Here is a 19310-nt window from a genome sequence, read left to right as displayed (position 1 = left end):
CGTTCGATTTGTAAATTGGAACTTGCAATTAGTTCTTGGTTACGTGTGAACGTAAAGTTTATAACGGAATCGTTGTTCAATTGGTTTCTATAGCCATTGGAAAGTACATTTTATTTGTTTCGTCGTCATCGTTCTTTTCAGTGAAAAATTCTAATTAAATTACACAACAGTATAAACTATAGTTGATACTTACATATCTGTTTCAACAATTATTCATTTCCTTATACGGTTTCTGTAATACAATTCTTTTAACGCCTTTCCCAACTCGGAAAATTATTCAAACTAAAAATAGAAAGATAAAAGTGTAAAATTGAAAATAGATTATGCTTCATATATATACGAGTGCTTCGTCATTTCTATTTGACTAATTCTTATTTTTTGTACGAGTACTATAATCTGAAAGGATTTAATGCGATTACCATAATCTTTATAATGTATTGATCACTTCAATATGATTGCACGGTTCGCAATCATATACATATATGTAATAGGTATCTGTATTTCGCGAGGCGGGATCGTCAATTTATTATAATTGTACTAGACGAATGTTCTATCCCATTTTAATTAATTAAACAAATTACAGTTAATTAAACCACTTATGTAACCCAATTGAGTAACTATCGATACAAAAATAGATGAAATGTTTCATGTGCTGCATATAAATGCGATCGATAATTGCAATGTAAGAATTAATTAGTTACTATCTTGCAATCTACAATACTATGTGCTCTATTAAAGCAGTTCGAAGAAAGAATGATCACTCACTTTTCCTCTCTTTCGTAGCGTATTTTCGACACTACATAAATTAACTTTAATTAGAATGGTCGAATAGAAATTTAATTGTTTTCGAGATAAATTAGAAAGAAAAAAGTACTTCTCCCGACATTAAAATATCAATATACTGCCGAAATTATTAATTAGGAAATATTAGCAATACAAATGTTATTAGACATTGTTAGTAGAAAATGTAATATCTCTAGAAAGAATAATACGATATATCTCTAAATAGAATAATATTTCTATTGTCTCTAATTTGTTAAGTTTTCCTTCTAAATTTTAAAAGAAGAATATTAAGTTTTTTAAATAAACTTAGAATAAAAATGATTGATAAAAATAAAATTGTGCAATAAAACTGTTTCCTATTTATCACTATCGTATGTTATTATTAATATTTATATGATAAATATTTATACAATAGTTTGAAGTATACACATAGTTATTATTATTACAATTTTAACACAAATATATTAAAACCTTTTACCAGAGGTATTTCAGTATCTAAAACTGATACCAGACAAACATTCGTTAACCATCGACCTGTAATTCGTACCTATGATATTCAATCAGAGACTCCATTTCAACTGGCTGATTTATTGTTCGCTATGAATAGTATTACATACTCACTGAATACATTGTATAACTGTAAACAACGGATATAAAATGATGCCTGAAGCTAAAGGCAGAACACAGCATCTTATCATAACAAATGTTCGTGCTTCGGAGTCATTTTGAGCTCAGTCTCACACCCGTTACACAACTCGATCAATTATATTTGTCCTACAAAACCGGGTTGGAAGTGAGAGTTCTTCTAACGTAGCGTCGTTTCCAGGTACCATAATGGCGTGTCTGAAACACGCGTATTTTTATTTGACCATTACTAGGCGCGAAGGAATGCGCACCTCTGTCGTACAAAACGCGAAAACTTTACGACCAATGGTACCTATATGAATGTCACTGACCTCTTTATTATGTATTATGTCCGTACATTTGTCAAGTTGCCAAGCGTGCATGCTAAAACTGGGCAGAGTGATCATAATTGCGTGGAAGAAAGGTGGTTCTAATATTGTCTGTCCACGCATAGGATACCTTGTTACATCTATACATTTACATTTACATTTACCGCATATTTGTTTCTTTTCGAAGAAAGGAAAGGAATAGAGCAAAACGAAGAAGACACGTAGGCAATTATAAGCACGAGTATGAACGTTCGTATTTTATGCTCTTAGTAACCTGATGTTTCATACATTATCGAATAATATATTCTTTACATGTTAGCGCATGTTCGAAATGATTCGATACGCATCAAAACTGGAATGCAATGAAAACTTTGAAAAACTATTTTTAAAAGTTTTATTTTCAGTAAAATGAAAGTTCCCAGTTATCTACTGGTTATAGTCTGTTAATACGACCATCGATTAAAATTAACCATTCTAAAACTGTGATTTTATTATGTATTTTGTCAAATATTTTGTACGTTAATATTATATATGTACATAATATATTGCAAAGATTTGCATTAGGTTATTGTATGTGAATTATCCGAAATTTGAATTTGGTGGTTCAATACGGTTCGTTAAATCAAGCCATATTGTTAATTATCAATCGTATTAAAAAATAAAGTTGCTGTAAATTACATGTTGAATATCAAAGAGGGATTTAATAAAAGCGTTAAAACCTCGTTGTTGACTGTCATAAATAATCAGGATGTTCGCAAGATTGTCTTATAGAAATTTAAATTTCAAAAACACGATATGAAAGTTGCTAAAGACATATCTAAATTTATCATTGCTACAGGTGGAAAGACGGGGTCTGTTTCAACGTAAACCTAATATAGTAGCGGACATAAATTAGTTTAAAAGTGGTAGTAAAGCGTTTGAGTGAATCAAAAAGTCAAAAACTTAGTTTGAAAAAATACGCGATGTAATAATATGCCAAATTATCATTTTACAATTGTGAATTATTTGTCAGATAGAAGAAAAGAAATAGAGAGATTCAGATATGTATCTACATGGTATCCTTTATGATAATGATGATGATAATAGTATTGGGTTGATGAACGTGAAATGTCATTTTTTCAAATAAGACAGTTCAATTAATAATCAAATAAGACAGAGCAATTTGATCATGGAAATTAAACGAAAAGGACGTAACGCGTGTAAAATTCGTATCTTTCAAAGTACGGTACTATACGTAAAATCGAAGGAATCGTTATCGTTTTACAGATGAAAGAATATGCTTTCTAATAATTTCTGATCATACCTGTGGTCCTTTATTAACAAGCTGTTTCAACATGGCTGGCTAACGTTCCAATTTTTCGAACGTTCGAAATGCGAGGACAGTTACTAACGGTAGACTAACTTGGACTTTCATTCATAAAACGGCACTCGCGGACGCAACATTACTCTCGATCAGATTGGAAACCAGTTCTAGGCACGCCCGTTTCAAAGTAATTCTTCATTACTTTTACCGCGTTTAATGTACAACTTCCTTGCGCTGGAATATCTATTACGTCAAACTATATTTCAAGGTTCATTTCCTTGCATTCAACCCTCGTTCAACGTCCACGCCCTAAGGTGAATCAGGAATCAGGGTTGCTGCGTAGTCAGGTTATTCGAATAATTTCACACTGACGACGATTCGATGCGTTCCATTGGTCCCGATGATAAATGTCTCGACGTTATAAATCGTTCGAGATGCCAAATTAATTTCACCCTCGTCACTGATGAGATATAAGTCGTCGGAAGCTTGAAAGTGTACAATTGTCAGACGGTCGTAGGAACAGTTGTAACATCGAAACTACGTATTTGAATTTTTACATATATTTGTAACTTTTGATGAGTGAAATATACGTACACATACATACATTATATCGAATTGTTTAAAATAATGCGATATCCATAACGGGTAGAAAGTTTCTGGATGAAATACGTATTATTAATAGGATTAAAAAATGATTCGACACTACGTATAGTACAGTACGATAGACTGTCATATAAAGAAGTACATATATTCACTAGCAAACATACAGTCGGTATAGAAAGTATTTGTACACTGTTTACAACGGGATAACTTCTTTTTAATTTTTTTTTTCAATTTAAAAAGGACTCGAATTTCTTCCATCCGCTGTTCAGTACTTTTTAGCGATTGATCCGGCTACGAAGATTTAATTGACTTGTTCATATAGAGCAGGGTAGTTTTATATTAAAATTATTGATAAGAATCGCGGTAATTATCGCGTTAAAGCACAAGGTTACGTTTTAAAGAGTGTGGATAAAAATATAAAGAGATGGAGATGTATACTCGTACTATCGTAATGTGAACAACTTTGAAGAACTCTTTTCTTCGGACAAATCAATTTATATTCAGCACCCTTTACACGATGCGTCTCCTTGAGCACGCGGCAATCTTGTGGGAGGTATACATCGATTATCTCGATTGCACCCTTAGCGAATTGACTAAAGCGAGGACTCGGATCTCGAAAAATACAATAATCCGGAAAACGAACAAAGGCGTTTTGATATTGAAACGACGTATAATAATATACTATGTAATTCATTTAATCGTAAATAATTATAGAAGCAACGGGGAATAAATTCGATCCTTGAAGCTGTATCGTCAGCTAAGGTGTTGAGCAGTCCACGAACCGTATACTTAAACTTTATTGTCTGTATAATTTAACGTTCGAGCACGGTCATCGAGCGTTATTATATCTATACATTGGAAGCATTTTAGTGGTATTGCGAAGGAGTATCGGAATTTCGACCGATCTATTCCTTTTACAATCGATTTTATTTACATACTTATGATTTCTTCTCGATACAAACCGATCGTCGCGTCGCGTCCAATGTTATACTTTCAAGTAGCCGGTTCTCGGTTTCGAAATCCACGGATTAAGATTTTGAAAAGTTTCAGGATCTTTAAATGTATCTTTATGTGTATGTATAACACATATCGTCCAGGAAATAAAGATATTCCTATAATTGGAATTTTACTCACACAGGGTCGGTCATTTATTTCGGTTAAATTTTCGTTCTGCGAACAGCTTAACAGCTTATTCGCGAGAAGAAGACTATATTCTATATTTTATATTATACAGACTTGTGATTCAAATAGTCGTATCTTATCCTATTATGGTTGTATTCGAATACGAGGAATTTCGAAATCAAGAGACTCGACTAATGAGAAGAGACTTAGAAACGCGAAAGAATATTTCGAGTCATCGATGGAAACAACAGATTTATCCTAGTAAAGTAGTTTTAGATTGCGTGAATTCAGGTAGGTGAATCTGAACAAGGCTTATAGGAATTTTGATCGTGCAAACTTCCCTAACAAACCTGTCGATCGAAGAGAATAAAAAGTAGCTAAAAGTAGCTGCGTTACATGTCTTATTCGTTAGAGCGTGACTCTTTAAGAAAAATTTCGATTCGTTATCTGGCGGTTTTCCGCGTACCTTCGTTAAAGTGTCGTTAATACACAGGTCCCGTAGGCGTGTAAACACGCGGCACAGTATAAAAGCGCATGTAAATGATTTATCTTGATCCTCGCCCACGCTTTTAACTCCGACCTCCAGAATTATCCCGCGGTACGTTTCATTCGTTCCTCTTATCCTTTTTATTTTAACTGCTTCTCGTTCTTCTATTTTCCCTTTTATCTTCATTCGTGTGCATTATTCTTCGGTCACAGCGACGATGCATTGTACGAAATGAGAGAAGTATTTTTGTCCTTTGTCGTGGTGCAACCGAGAGATATTAGATAAGCAAATTCTTTCCGCGTACAACAACGCACAAAGTTAAACCATGAATTGTTGTTACCGCACGGGGAATCCCTTTCAGCTTGTTCGTTTGCTCTTCTTAAATCACGCTGCGTCGTAAATAGCTCTCAATTGTCTCTGTAATAAAGTTCTTCTTCGTGCTCGTGTGCGAAACCGGCCGCAATTATTTCACCGCGTGTGAATTCCAGGGGTATTTAGGTTATCCGGTTATCCTTACTTTGGCAAGTTACTCGCGAAAATACTTGAATATTCGTAGAATCGTCTTACGAATATGTTACTATACGCGTTGCTATACAAAGCGTAATAAAAACTTGTTCGATAAGAAATTGTCTTCAATTTCGAAATGATAGATTATAATTAAAGAGGGTAGAATACTCGACGGGTGAATCTTCTATTTATCCATTATATCACACCGTATAGAAAAAGGGACCGATGAAGGTGAAAAGTAGCCAACGATGGCCCATTTTTCTGCGACTCTCTGCAATTTTGCCATACGTATGTACGATATATACGTACGCTTTACCTGCATCTTCGTGAGATTCAGTAGCCAAGGCTGACAGCGTGTATCGGCAGACTCTTCTCGCTGTCTTTGACCTTAATTCAATACCAAGAGGTGGCGAGGCCAAAGACCTTGCCATTGAATTTGGCTGTAATCGAAGTTGACGTCACCGAGTACCCGACTCGGTAAGGAGCAACGATGTAAATGACTTTCACGAATATTGCCTGCGACATTTTGCTACGGCGAGCGCCTTACGCGCGGCCAAGTCGACCGGTGACTGAACATTTCGCGGTCCCGGCCTCTCCCTCTCGTGCGCTTCATGTCCTGTTGGCGAATAAACGCGATTACGTTTGTGTCCCTCCCGTGGAGAAGATATCGACTTCGGCGGACCATGAACGAACTCGTCCGAGTCCGCCTCGATGGAAACCAGCCAAAGGCATCATTCCCGCGAAAGGATCATCGTTGACTCATCCCGATTAACGATCTCCTTGCGCCTGGTTAGAATAATTTGAAAAGTTACGCTCTCGATGGTGAGCCGATTCGAACCGATCGGACGAGAAAAATGGAGAAAGTTTGGTCGATTTTTGGTCCCGAGCGAATACGTGCATCGAAAGCGAAGATTTGTTACGTTCCGGGGCTGAACGGGAGCACCGTCTTCTTCTTTCGAGATACGTATATTTGCTGAAACTGATCGGTGGATCTTGTTTTTCATACATCGTTCCAAGACTTGATTTTTTATTTTAATTTCAAGTAAAACTTTCTCAAGTCTGGATTGTAAATTTTCATCGATGATAGCGTAGAATAATTAGGCACTGATCCGTTGTGCGATCTATTACACGTGTATTACACGCATATTAACGAAAAGCTTATTACGATTGTGTAATCGAAAATAACGAAAAACAGTGAAAATTCCGTACGTGATGTAATTTTACATTTTAATAGCTGTCATGAAAATTTCCTGTTTCTTATTCTCACGTTTATTAATTAAATATTTTTAAATCATCCAATATTTATTGATATAGCTGTTAGGTACTCTTGAATAATTTATTACCGTCTGTTATACAAACACGAATTATCGTATTTTACAGACGTTAAAGACAAAGAGACACTTTAGTTGGTGCAGTTAGATAGGTGTTTTCTTTACGAGTTACGTGGACGTCTCTACGATGAACTATATCTTATTGCCCAGCGCCAACGCGATTTACAGCGAGCCATTTTCATTGTAATAGTGATAGAGCAAACAGTGCGATGATATAATGCGCAATACAAGACTGCTAGGTGGCATAAGTCACGGAACAATAGACTTTGTATTTATCCTCCTCAAGTATACTATGGAATAGCGTGTAATAAGTATAGAGTAGAATTTATGTTTTGCATCGCGATGTCAACGCAATCAACAAATTTCATGCTTATTACCTGCGACAGTTTACGTATTGTACGATACAATAAAAATTTATGATACTTGATTGGAAGATGAGTTCACATTCATTAGTACACAGTAAATGAGAACAGTAAATGCTCATGGGATACAACGTATTAAATGTTTTTCTAGATGATTTTTGGTACATCTATAAATTAGAAAAATGTTTTCTTTTTTTACCGATTTAAAAGCGATTTATCGTATGGCGAGAGTGTATGATCTGAATTCTATAATCTTTAATTTCCTTCTACATACGAATTTATTACATACCAAGGTTAAAGTTTCCGATTTAAGTAAGAGTTGCGAGATCAATCGAGTTAGGTAGATTTCCCGATTTTGGAGAATTTTCTAGATTAAAAGTTTTCGAAATGTAGAATAGAAAATTGATATTTTTTATATGCTTTTTACGAAGGGTATGAAAAACCTGGATAGCTTTAGGAGTTTTAATAAGATAGAAATTTCTTAGAATACGATTCCGTATTTATATTTACAATTTTCTTTTAAAAATATCGTCAAATATCGGGACACCCAGTACGTTAAAGCATCTTTTATTTTTTATTCCGATGTTCCTTTCACGCAGTGTCTCATAACGGTTCTTGAATATTTGGGTACGTCCTTTCAGGAGGTAATATTCATTTTATCATTGACACAATAGCGATTAAAGAATATTGTAATTGTTTCTTGTAACTATATATATATATATATGTATATATACGTACACCTATGTTGTGTAAAACATACTAAAATACATTTTTACGATTGAAACACGATGTTCGGACGCGATAATCGTTGAAAGTTTTATTCGTCTGCCTGCTTATATTTAATCGATTTATCAATTAAGAACGATTTCACAATTTTCGTTGCTTACTCGTACTTGGCTATTACGTACAAGAACACGCAAATTGAAGTATGATAAATATTTAAGATATCGCGAGACATAACGTATGCCTTTCAATTAAGTTTTATTAGGAACAGGAGGCAAAGCTCTATTCTGTTACTTATATTTCGAGATTTGGGTGTGGTCAATCTCATATAATCGCGTTGTTTTTGTAAAGGCTGCCATTGATCGGTAACCTATTCCTCGTAGTACGGGCTATTGTGTCGAGTTTTCGACTGCGCCCTGGTCAAAGTAGTCATGTACGCTGATTGTAATCTTCTTACATCGTGATTTAAGTGCTATGAGAAGCAGATGAACGAGCAGGCGACGCGACGTCGTTAGTTTATTCTCTTCCAGTTTCGTCGCCTTTGTCGCCGGCCAAAGTCGGGTTTAGGTCGACTAAGAGAAAGCTCTTCGTGTCATGTCGCCAATCTTTTCATGCTTAGCTTTATGATAATACGTGCATTTACTACGTGTCGGTGCACTCAATTTCAATATCGGATTTTCTGAATGACAACGATTTAATATTTCAAGATCGAGTTAATGCCGAATTGTCGTGTGCTGCACATGTATATACATCATACACATGTAGCTGATCCGAGAGGCGAGGAAAAAGAAGCAACGAAATTTCTAAAACAGCTTTGTATTCGTTGTGGGTATCTACGGGCTATACAGCAGATAGAAATATTCTGTGAACGACTGGTTGCGTACGGCGCGCTACATTAATGCAAGGGATTAGCATGACAACGATGGTGATATTTCTACGTACATCGAGTGCATCGATGTTAAAGGACCAACGGAAAATTTATATCAGTGGCAAACTGCCCGTAGGTTAATTTTAGTCGCTGCATGCGTTTCTTCCGCGTATTAAAAGCGAACGTCTATTTATTCGGCCAATTTACGGGGTTACGATAATTAAAGAACGATGTGGCCTCTGTTCGAGATGGCAATTTAGACGTAGGGACGCTTTAAACGGAATCTTCGAGATATTAAAAAAAGAAAAAAAGAAAAATCGAGGAGTTTTTACGAAACGATAGGAGTTTTTAGCGTAGTTTGGCTAGAGTTACCGAAGTACGATAAACCAGAGGAAGTTGTTGGAAAAAGTTGATAGATGCTAGACCATCGATTTCGTTATTAAATGTTATGCAACCTTTGCTACTGTCTACTAGAGTCTAGACAGTAGCCGAGACGACAATTGAAGTGTTTAAAATAGCTGAGTGCTTATTTATCTATGCTTGTCTATACAACCATAACTATACACTACCATTCGTATTTACCAGATGAGGTTATTAAACTTATACAGAGTTGTAGGAACTGACATGAATCGATTATTCTGCTGTAGGTACCATTTAGTAGTCACTGGCTAAGAACGAGGGTTCGATCTTTGAATACTTTTCGTCGAATCATTTATCTTCTCTTAGATACTAAAGTTTGATTATTTGTAGTTTAAATGTCAAAAACAACCTTCTAAATGTTCTAAAACAACCTTTTATTATAAAACGTTACGTGCCTTGAAAAATACGTACAGAAATATTGCGTAACAGACATTTATATAACAGAGATATTTATGAAATAAAATAACGTTGCAAACTAGTTTTATAAGAAAATGGGGATAATTATACGAAAAGTAACGATAAAACTGTATAAATATAAGATACAATTTGCTGAGTAGCATGTTAGGTATTTCTTATCAAGTTGTCCTGTTTCCATTAAACGTAAATGCGTACCATCAAATGATACTACAACCTATTGTTAATTTCATTCAGAATACCATTACATTTCCCTTTAAAACTAATTCGTGTCATTATAGTTTAGTTATAAGATTAATCATTGGAAGAGATTAAAGGTTAAAAATTGATATATTATGAGATATACGAGCATTGGAGATTTGCTTGTAAGAACGAATTGGGGAAAAACACACTTTCTAACATTGAAAAGAATTATAAAAGAACGTTGCTTTTGCCTCATTATTCTACGATGTATACGTTAAATTGGCTGAAAAATGCGTCGAATACGTTATAATTTGCGGTCCCTTTTCATATGCCGTTCATAACAAACCAGTTGAGTGTAAGTAAAAGCTCTGACCTTGCGCACATACGTGCACGTTAATGTCGGTTTTCACGGGAGCCTCGTGATCACATTAGTTACGGAAGAAAAATTTGTCGGTGTAAACTGTCTAATTGTAAGAGTCCAAGCTTCGTGTTTTGAACATTTTCGCGTGAAGTTCTACGAAGATTTATAGTAACTTGTAGTAAAAAGAAGTGTTCTTTGGAGACGTTGAATCGGACATCTTCGGTTTTTCCACACGAAGAAGATCGCACGACCAGAAAGAGAAAGGGAAAAAGAAAGAAACGGACGAGGAGAAAGAGATAAAGTTATTCTTAAATGTTAACGCTACTTGTTTCCAAAAGAAACGAACGAGTTCTTTTTGTTCTGCATTGTTTCAACACGAATGGTAACAGAAATGGCGTATAACCGATAAAGAATGGAAATATTTCCAGTTTAATCATTGAAATTTCGTCTAACTTCTAAATTGATCTGTCCCATTGGAATAACGAACAACGATACGGCAAGTCGCGACGATATATGTAACTCTTTACGGTGTTGCGTTACAGCTTTAAGATTTATATAACAGCTAGTGTATCTACGAAGGTGACTGACCTATTTACCATTACTTGTACCTGTGTTATCTGCGGTAACCGGCGGGCCTGTATGAGTGATTTTTTTCGGACAACTTGTCTAGGATGACATAGGCACAGGTGTAATTCACGCCAACTTGGCGACACGGCCAATGAGTGACAAAAATGACGAGACATGGTTCCTAGATAAGATCGTTTTTTCAAGAAAGTCTTCCCGTATTTTGACGTATCGATGACAAGGTAGCGCTCCTACATATAAATTTATCGAAGAAAAATACGTTGCATTCGTACCAGTTAATAAATTTGGAAGATAATAAATTTTTAATAGGTACGTCATTGATTAAGAAAGCAGCGAAACGCCCACGTTCTTACACGAGTGACTGTTCTATCGGTTATCAATTGTGAAAGTTTGAAACTAATACTCTATCTTTAATTATGAGTCACGGACGTAGTAATTATCAGTTCGATATTTGATATCTTAAATTCTATCGCTCCATGCCCAGTAGTTTATTACTACTCCGACTGTAGTTTATTCCAACTCGTAAGCATGTCGTTTAATATTCGTTAAATTGTTTTTAACCCTTTAGGTACTTTACGGTCCTACGTCGAAATAGCTACGATATTCCATTTCATCCAAACCTTTTTAATTCTTAAACGTAGAATATACCGTTTTGCGTTGTAATTGAATTTAACGGAGATACGTATTCGATGTGCTATTGATTAGGAAAATATGAAAATTCAATTTACGAATAGCTGTTGAATATAGTTTATTAAGTTGGAAGGAACGCCGCTCTAACCGCATAGGGTTAAGTAAGATAAGAAACGAAGTGAATTTCTATCAGATATTAAGTAATGGTTATCGTCAGACTTTGCTTTTAAATCGCGTTAAACTTTTGGTTCCTTAGCTAGTTATTCTAATTTCCAACGACACTAGAGTGAGAATAAACGGTATGCGTTTGTCAATTCGAATGACGCGTCATTTTATTTCATTTCCGCAAGGTAATTCAAGTGGTCAGCTTTTCAGCTTTCTATCTGCACTATGTATGTAGATTATTAAGACGAATGCGCTCGCGCCGTGCCGTTTCTAAACTAAAATGATAGATGATTCTTTTTCGCTTCACCATGTCGTTGATCGTACGTTTCTACGAATTCTTTCGTTAGAGAACCTAAAATACACGGTATACACATATTTGTCTAACCTTCTCGAAGATCAGACAAATGTCTTCGTAAATCCCCCAGACTGTAGTGCTTACTACTCTGTATTTGGAACACCTCGTTTCGCTCTAATTTCTCGTTTTGTAGGATACGCGATTAACGTTTCGTTTTTACAGCCGATGAATTTTAAAGGATGACGTTAGTTATCACTGTGAAAGGCTCGAGGTTAAAAATACATGCATACAATGTAAAGTCATAGAAGTGCGAGGTCTAGAGCCACTTAAGAACACTCTGATGCATCCGTCCGTCTGAATAGATCTCGACAAGAATCTTGATCTCCAGCCTCTGTTCACACTGCGTGAAAGTCTCGAGTGGTTTCGGTACGAGAAAAGCATAGGTACAATGATGGATGGGATATTTTTTTCGTGGATAGGATCGAGAAAAGTAGGATTACATTCTTCCAAGTATCTAATTGCCAGTCGTAATTACGCGCAACCGCGCTCGTCGTTCGTCGTTAGATATGTAAGTACATCAACTCAGTTCCTTAATTTTACTGAAACGGAAGATGTCCTTATCGGGTTGTTTAATGTAATTTCCGAATAAATGATCAACTTCGTGATTATGGATCGTAAAATTGCATTAAAAGCTACGGTATTACGGTTGCTATGAACAAAGCGACGCGCGAGTGTCGTACGACGAATCGTTGAAACACGTTAACCAAAAGATATTGCACGAACGTTTTACCCATCGAATATATCGCTATATTTGCCAAAGATATACTTCGCTGGACGGTTAGGTTTATATATGTCGAAGCTACAAATACACTGGGCAATCAGATCAGGGATACATACACTCGTAATTCGTGTAAATGAGCACGGTCAACATACACGCAGTATATATGAATAAATATGATCAAGATCGTGCGTCGAAGTTCATTTTATTCGAGATAAAAACGTGATATTTGGCGAATAGGTGTACGCTTTATATGGTAATCAAAAGAGAAATTGCAAATCGTGTTTAAGAAGGATGAAATAAACGTATAGTCTTACCTTTCACCTTCTAAAATGTTAATATTATATGTTAAGTCATTAGTGGATATAAATTGCGCGTACAATTTGTCACAAATGTGGATTTTGAATTCTACGTTCGCAGAAGATACGGTTCATTACCATTTACCAAATAAAATAAAAAAGAAAGAACTTCGGAGAGCGTTTATTTTCTTTTAATTTCTGTAAATTATTAATCGAGTAAATTTTTTAAATTCTTGGAATATTTTTCTACTTGAATGTTTTACTCGTATTACTACTAGTAATTACTTTAACTAGTCTTTCTAAGAACTGCAATTTCATAGATGATAGAAATAAATAGGAATGTTATAAGGGCAATCATGCTTTAACGAATCTCATTCATACTCATAGAATTGATAGACTATGAGTCCAAAGTTTCAAGCTGAGAAAAAATTTAATTGAACGCCACATTAATAACGATAGGTATAACATTAATATAAACATTTTCTTGTTAGAGAATTCGTTGTCATACTCGAATTACACAAAGTACAGAGTGACACTAGCACGCAACTATCTCTGTTAACCAATCGATCGTCATCAACCGGTTCGAATTGCCGCTCTAAGATCTGATAGGGTTAAATTACTCATTAAATAAAGTAGCGCAAGTTTTTCTCCTGATAAAATAATGCGTGAGAATCGTTCTCTTTCTCTCTCTAATAGCGAATATTTGTAAAAGCGTCATTGATTAAACGCGATATATATTCCGGTTTATATACTATCCGACAAATATATTCTATATTTTTATAACTTCAAACATTTTTTTCGAAATATCTTCAAAATTTGTAGTTAAAAGGTATTTAAAAGTAGCTGCTTTCAAGCATCATACGTCATAAGTGTATATGTGTCAATGTAGCTTCAAAACAATTAGCAATAAGTACATAGTGATCTTTATTGTTACCAAGGTATCGCTTATCTGATCGATAATTTAAAACGCATCTATCATTTGTCAATATTTTTCACAATATCGATCGCTGCTTCCATAACAGCGTATCGGAAATGTACTTTTCGTCATCGTTGATATTAATTCAGTGGTTTTGCCCAATTATCTCTGAGAAGCGAGCACTCGCATATCCTTCTTTCTCTGTATTCGTTCTCGTAGCATCGGATTTTTGTAGTCTTGCGAAAATACATACTCGAACTTAGTTAATCAGTATGTAAATGATACGATAAATACGAGTACAGTGGTGTGCAAATGCAAATATGTTTTTTTAGTCACTGTAGAAAAAGATCTTTACACGAAGATTAGTGTTATTCCAACAACGAACGAAGATCGTGCATGGTCGAAAACTATATGCGTATCTAGTTGCAAATCAAATAAAAAAGTAATTTTCCTAACATCGAACACTGGAATTCCTGTAGAAAATAAAAAGATGTGACTTATTGTATTCCGTTTGTCTTCAATTAGACTTTTATACAAATGTATACAAATACTTTTCCTTCAGAGTCGATAATCGAGATACGTAAATAGCAAATAGCGTTTAGAATATCACACGGGGCTCGTGATACTTGCATATATAATCAATTCGTAACGCAGGAAAAATGCGATTTCCCCGTTTGGGTATAGCGCGGGAACTTTAATGAATTTTAATCAGCTTTTTCTCTATGAGAAAAATAACATCCGATCAGGCGAAAAACTACTTTGCCCTACAATCGGTGCATTCACTACGATGAAAGGACTATTCACTTGATTCCTCGCAAAGCAAAACATTTCGCAGTGAAGTTTTATTAACACGACGCGACGCGATGCGCATGAACGGAATAAGAATATGCTTATTTAGTGTCGTGTTTCAAACCCCTAACTTCCAGTGCAGTGCACGCGCGAAAAACGAGCAATCTCCTCTTTATAGTGACCTTGATGAATTGGCGAGCATCGTCGAAACTAATATCGAGCGTCTTGAAAATCCTGTTTGCTGGGCTTGCAAATCATCAGCGATACTGCTTCTGGCAGGCAATTTCGTATAAATGTACCGACCATGTACTTCATTTACAGAGTAATCCGAACATTTTCATGTCACATAGAATACTTACTTTAAATGCACGACATTAAACGCTAATTTACTAATATATTAAGTCCGGATTAATTTCCTCAAATAAATACCATTATAAGTCCATTGTACATTGTGATTTCAATTTTGAAAACTGACATTGTCGATGTTATACTTATGCACGTTTCTCGATAGTGTCGTCTTTATATTAATGGCCTCGAACATCTATCGCGTGTACTATTCTACAAGACGATGCATGTTCATTATACGTGTTCGCAATTAATTTTTTGCATCGAAATACCTTTTTTGTAAAGCAATAAAAATGCCGATGGTTGTAATTTACAAAGTATAATAGACACATAGTTTAAGCACATAGCTCGATAATATGCTAACGTTTGTTGCAATTTTTATTGATAATAGTTTAGGATTTGTGATTATGTACGTTTGTTGTTGAATTAGAGGAAAATGCGTAGTATAACGAGAAAGTAAAATGAATTCAGAAGTCAAGGTGAATTTTGCGCCGGATTTTCGTCACAGATCTCCACCGATCCAAAGGTTTAGTATACGCCACTGACAAAACATTTCTTTGCACTCTGTACACTGTACACGTACGTACGTATACATGTATACCTGATAGATTATTCATTTTGAAAGTAATAAGTTAATTCAAGGCAAACCAACTTAGTAAATTAATTGCAAAAAATTGCAAATATAGCAATAGTAGCAATTACGATTATCGTTATTAACGTTAAAGTTAATAATTTAATACCATATTACAAATAATATATATGCTTTCAATTATTCCCTTAAAAGTCTGTAAGTATCGGTTTTACGTGTAGTGATTAATTGCTAGGCCTATTAATAATCCTTTCTGTATGTCGCGTCGGCAATTTTTTGTCGTACTTGAAATCTGAAACGGAGGTCTCGATACGACCTTGCTAAGATGCCAGTCGAAAGTCGAAAGCATTTCGTTCCCTTTAACACGCGGATCAAGTGTGTACTGTACGTACTTACTTGGCTGGCCACCTTTTTCACAGTAATGCCATGGAATAACATCCATGTCATCACTCTCCTCGACGCATTTTTTACTATTTTTTCACGGCCATGATTATACACTGACAGCCGGTGCCCGAATATCGTTACGACTTTAGGTAGGTAGACCGCTCACTCGATCTACCGATTCTTATTCCAAACGAGTTCTCTAATACGCTCGCCGCGTTTCTAATTTGCGTAAAATCGTCGTTGTAATTTATGACTCACGTTCAGCGATGAATCTACAGAAAGCTTTCGAGTTTCATTCGACTACAAAACGAAGAACGTAAAAAAAAGGCAAAGAAAAAACTAAGCTTCGACAGACTAGAATAGCATCAACGACGCTTTTTCGACTTCATAAAGTTGTCGGATATATATAAAAGAGGAGATAGCGGCGAGAAAGTGTCGAGCAAATTCTTGAAATTTCGCTCCATAATTGCAATATGCGTCTGATAGAATCTGATAATGTAAATTGTCCAGAAATGAAAATACGCGTGAAATATAGCGTTAACGATCCTGTTATATTTCCCTCAAATGTTAGAAACTTCTGTGGTTTGAAAATCGCGCAAAGAAAATAACAGGATTAAGGCTAATTCACAAACAAATTTACAATAAGATATTAGGTCGATCTAGGCTTACCCAATAAATGTTTCTCGTAAGTTTGCTAACCTCTGTGTCTCAGCTATCTGTTTGCTAATTATCAGCAATTCACGCTATGATATCGTCGAACTGCGCACGCAGTGGAGCGAGGCGAAAGTCAATGTTTCGCGCAGTGGTACGGTTAGAAATTATTTTTTTTCAGCATATATGTATAATCTCGATTAGATTTTGTAACGTAACAGCGATGTAAATCAAATCGTTATACTTCTGTAATACGTATAAGATACACGTTATGATACGCGTATCGTAATTGTTTTTATTATACGAGATTTTTCCGACATGTTGGGAAAACCTCGATAAACTTTTTCCCCAAACCACTAACGACTAGGCATCGCTTGACTTAATAGATGGTATATTTTGCGTTTTTCATCGGGGCTATTGGAACATGATTGTTAGCAACGTTTGCCGACTAATGAACTACATTATTTCATTCTTCTGTTTGCAGACATCGGCAGGGAATGTTAACACGGTGTAAGAAGAAGAGGAAGAAGAAGCAGGCATTCAGGAAAATTTATTTCAATGCGGAACACACGAACCAGTACTGCTTGTGAGTACAACTTGATAAATAGGAAAAAATTCTCGATTAATACTTAAGTCGACGCGTTGCAATTCTCGGCGTAAGAATTTAAAAAACGTTAACTGGATCATCGACGTCGTTGAATTTTAGTTTTGCGTGTAAATTTTAATTCGCCAAAGTATTTCAACGTTTACGGAAGGTCAGTTTAAAATAAACGAATAAAATCGGTAACCACAGAGCGGGACATTAGCGACGAATAATCGCGTGCGTATTTATACGAACTCGTTACGAAGTTATATATGGCATTTGAAACGAGGATAACGTCTACGACCGTTTGAAGAAATCATGACTGCTATTGCTTCTTCGTATTTGTCCAAATGAAGTGAATTAATACTTGGCGAAGTCTGGAAATTATTATGTCAGATAACAAGGGATCGCGGTTTGGACGCAATCGTTTACGGAGCATTCGTAAAGTTGCTGCCTTTTTCTCTGGGTGTTTAATCAATGAGAATGCCTGACGCTGCGCTGGTGTATATTGCGGGAAACGATCAATGAAACAACTTGGCCTGCTTTGATATGTCCGATTAAGTGAAACTGCAGCGCTTCTTACGTAAAGTCGTCTTATTGTTCGTGGAAATAGAAGAGATAAATAACGTTTCGCTTGCGTAATTGACAATACGTGACAACATAATCTTCAATTCCAATATTTGCAATAGTATATCAAATATTTCATTGACGAATCAGATGCGTTAGAAGGCAAAGGCTTTGTTCGAATATTCTCAACTTTAAATTATATTTTGTTCGACTATGTTCGATGCTGATGAATTCGTAACTCATATACGATTAATCGTTATTTATAAAACGAAAACTGTTCTGGTTTTTACGAAAAATAAAAGTTACAGAATGATCACGGGAGGAATGGACCACGTGTTTAGAAACGATTTGAACGATATTTTTAAAGTATCGAACGCTATATCTATATTATATTTATAGAAGAACAGGCGCGTAACATTAGCATATTTTGTAATAGATGAATTAAAGAAAGGAGCAATAAAGATTTAGAAACCACAAGGGAGAATATCGGGTTCTTATGTTCTTACGAGCGACAGAATTATTCTTTTGTTTTCCATGGGTTAGGTAGGATCGTAGAAGTGAATTTTCGATTTAGGACATCGCGAATGTGGTTATGATAATGAGAAGCTGTGAGTTTCGCAAGCTATTCGCGGAACTCTACGTGCCGTCCTTTAACGGCGCGACGACGCGACAATGGATTTGGAAATAGACTTAATACACGATGTTAATCCCTGTTCGTAGCAATAGATACGATATTCTGACAGATTGGTGTTGGCAACTGTTTCTTCCGCAATATTTTACGATTTGTATTCGTTAGTATTAATCAAAGTAGCCAAGAGTTATTTATTACTCGACCGTATCTATCCTATATGGTTATTATCGTCGTTGAATAATCAAATAGTTTTTTGCCAACTAAAGATTATTTTACCTATATTATAAACTTGCTTCTTTGTTTTATCATAATTACACATTATCTAATTCGTTCCTTGAGAAGGAAGACGGAATAGGTAATTCTCTTATAGCGTGTTACATCATTATGCGCGAGGCGTGAGGTACCGCTCCCACTGCCCTTCATATTTCATCGAAATGAAAAATGTTATTTTCAATTTCTTCGAATCGATCGTTCACCTTCTTCTATCGTAGGATCTTTTCTTCGAATCGATCGAAGGATCGTTCTTCCTTCGGGTCGCTTCGTAAACACCAGATCCGATCGTCCGGTAACGTTTTGTCGTGGAAAAGAAATTTCCGCGTTCCAGGGAACGAGGAATCCGCGGTGCTTGGTGTTGTTCACGCCAACTCGAATAATCTTGTTACAGTAGCTGGACTGGTAACCAA

The 19310-nt window shown here is 35.6% G+C and overlaps 1 protein-coding gene across 2 annotated transcripts in view; it reads left to right on the top strand.

Annotated features, from left to right (window-relative positions):
• LOC138184627 (fibroblast growth factor branchless) overlaps positions 1-19310 on the top strand; it is a 214301-nt gene that overhangs the window by 5558 nt on the left and 189433 nt on the right. For both annotated transcript variants that reach the window (XM_069122732.1, XM_069122731.1), the window contains exon 2: positions 17331-17432. The gene's annotated coding sequence lies outside the window, so the exon portion shown is untranslated. The remainder of the gene's footprint in view (positions 1-17330; positions 17433-19310) is intronic.

This window comes from Bombus flavifrons, chromosome 11 (assembly GCF_040668555.2).
Source record: "Bombus flavifrons isolate JBK064 chromosome 11, iyBomFlav1_principal, whole genome shotgun sequence".
NCBI classification, from domain to species: domain Eukaryota; kingdom Metazoa; phylum Arthropoda; class Insecta; order Hymenoptera; family Apidae; genus Bombus; species Bombus flavifrons.
Note: the sequence above shows the minus strand (reverse complement) of the source record. Positions and strands in the feature narration are given on the sequence as shown.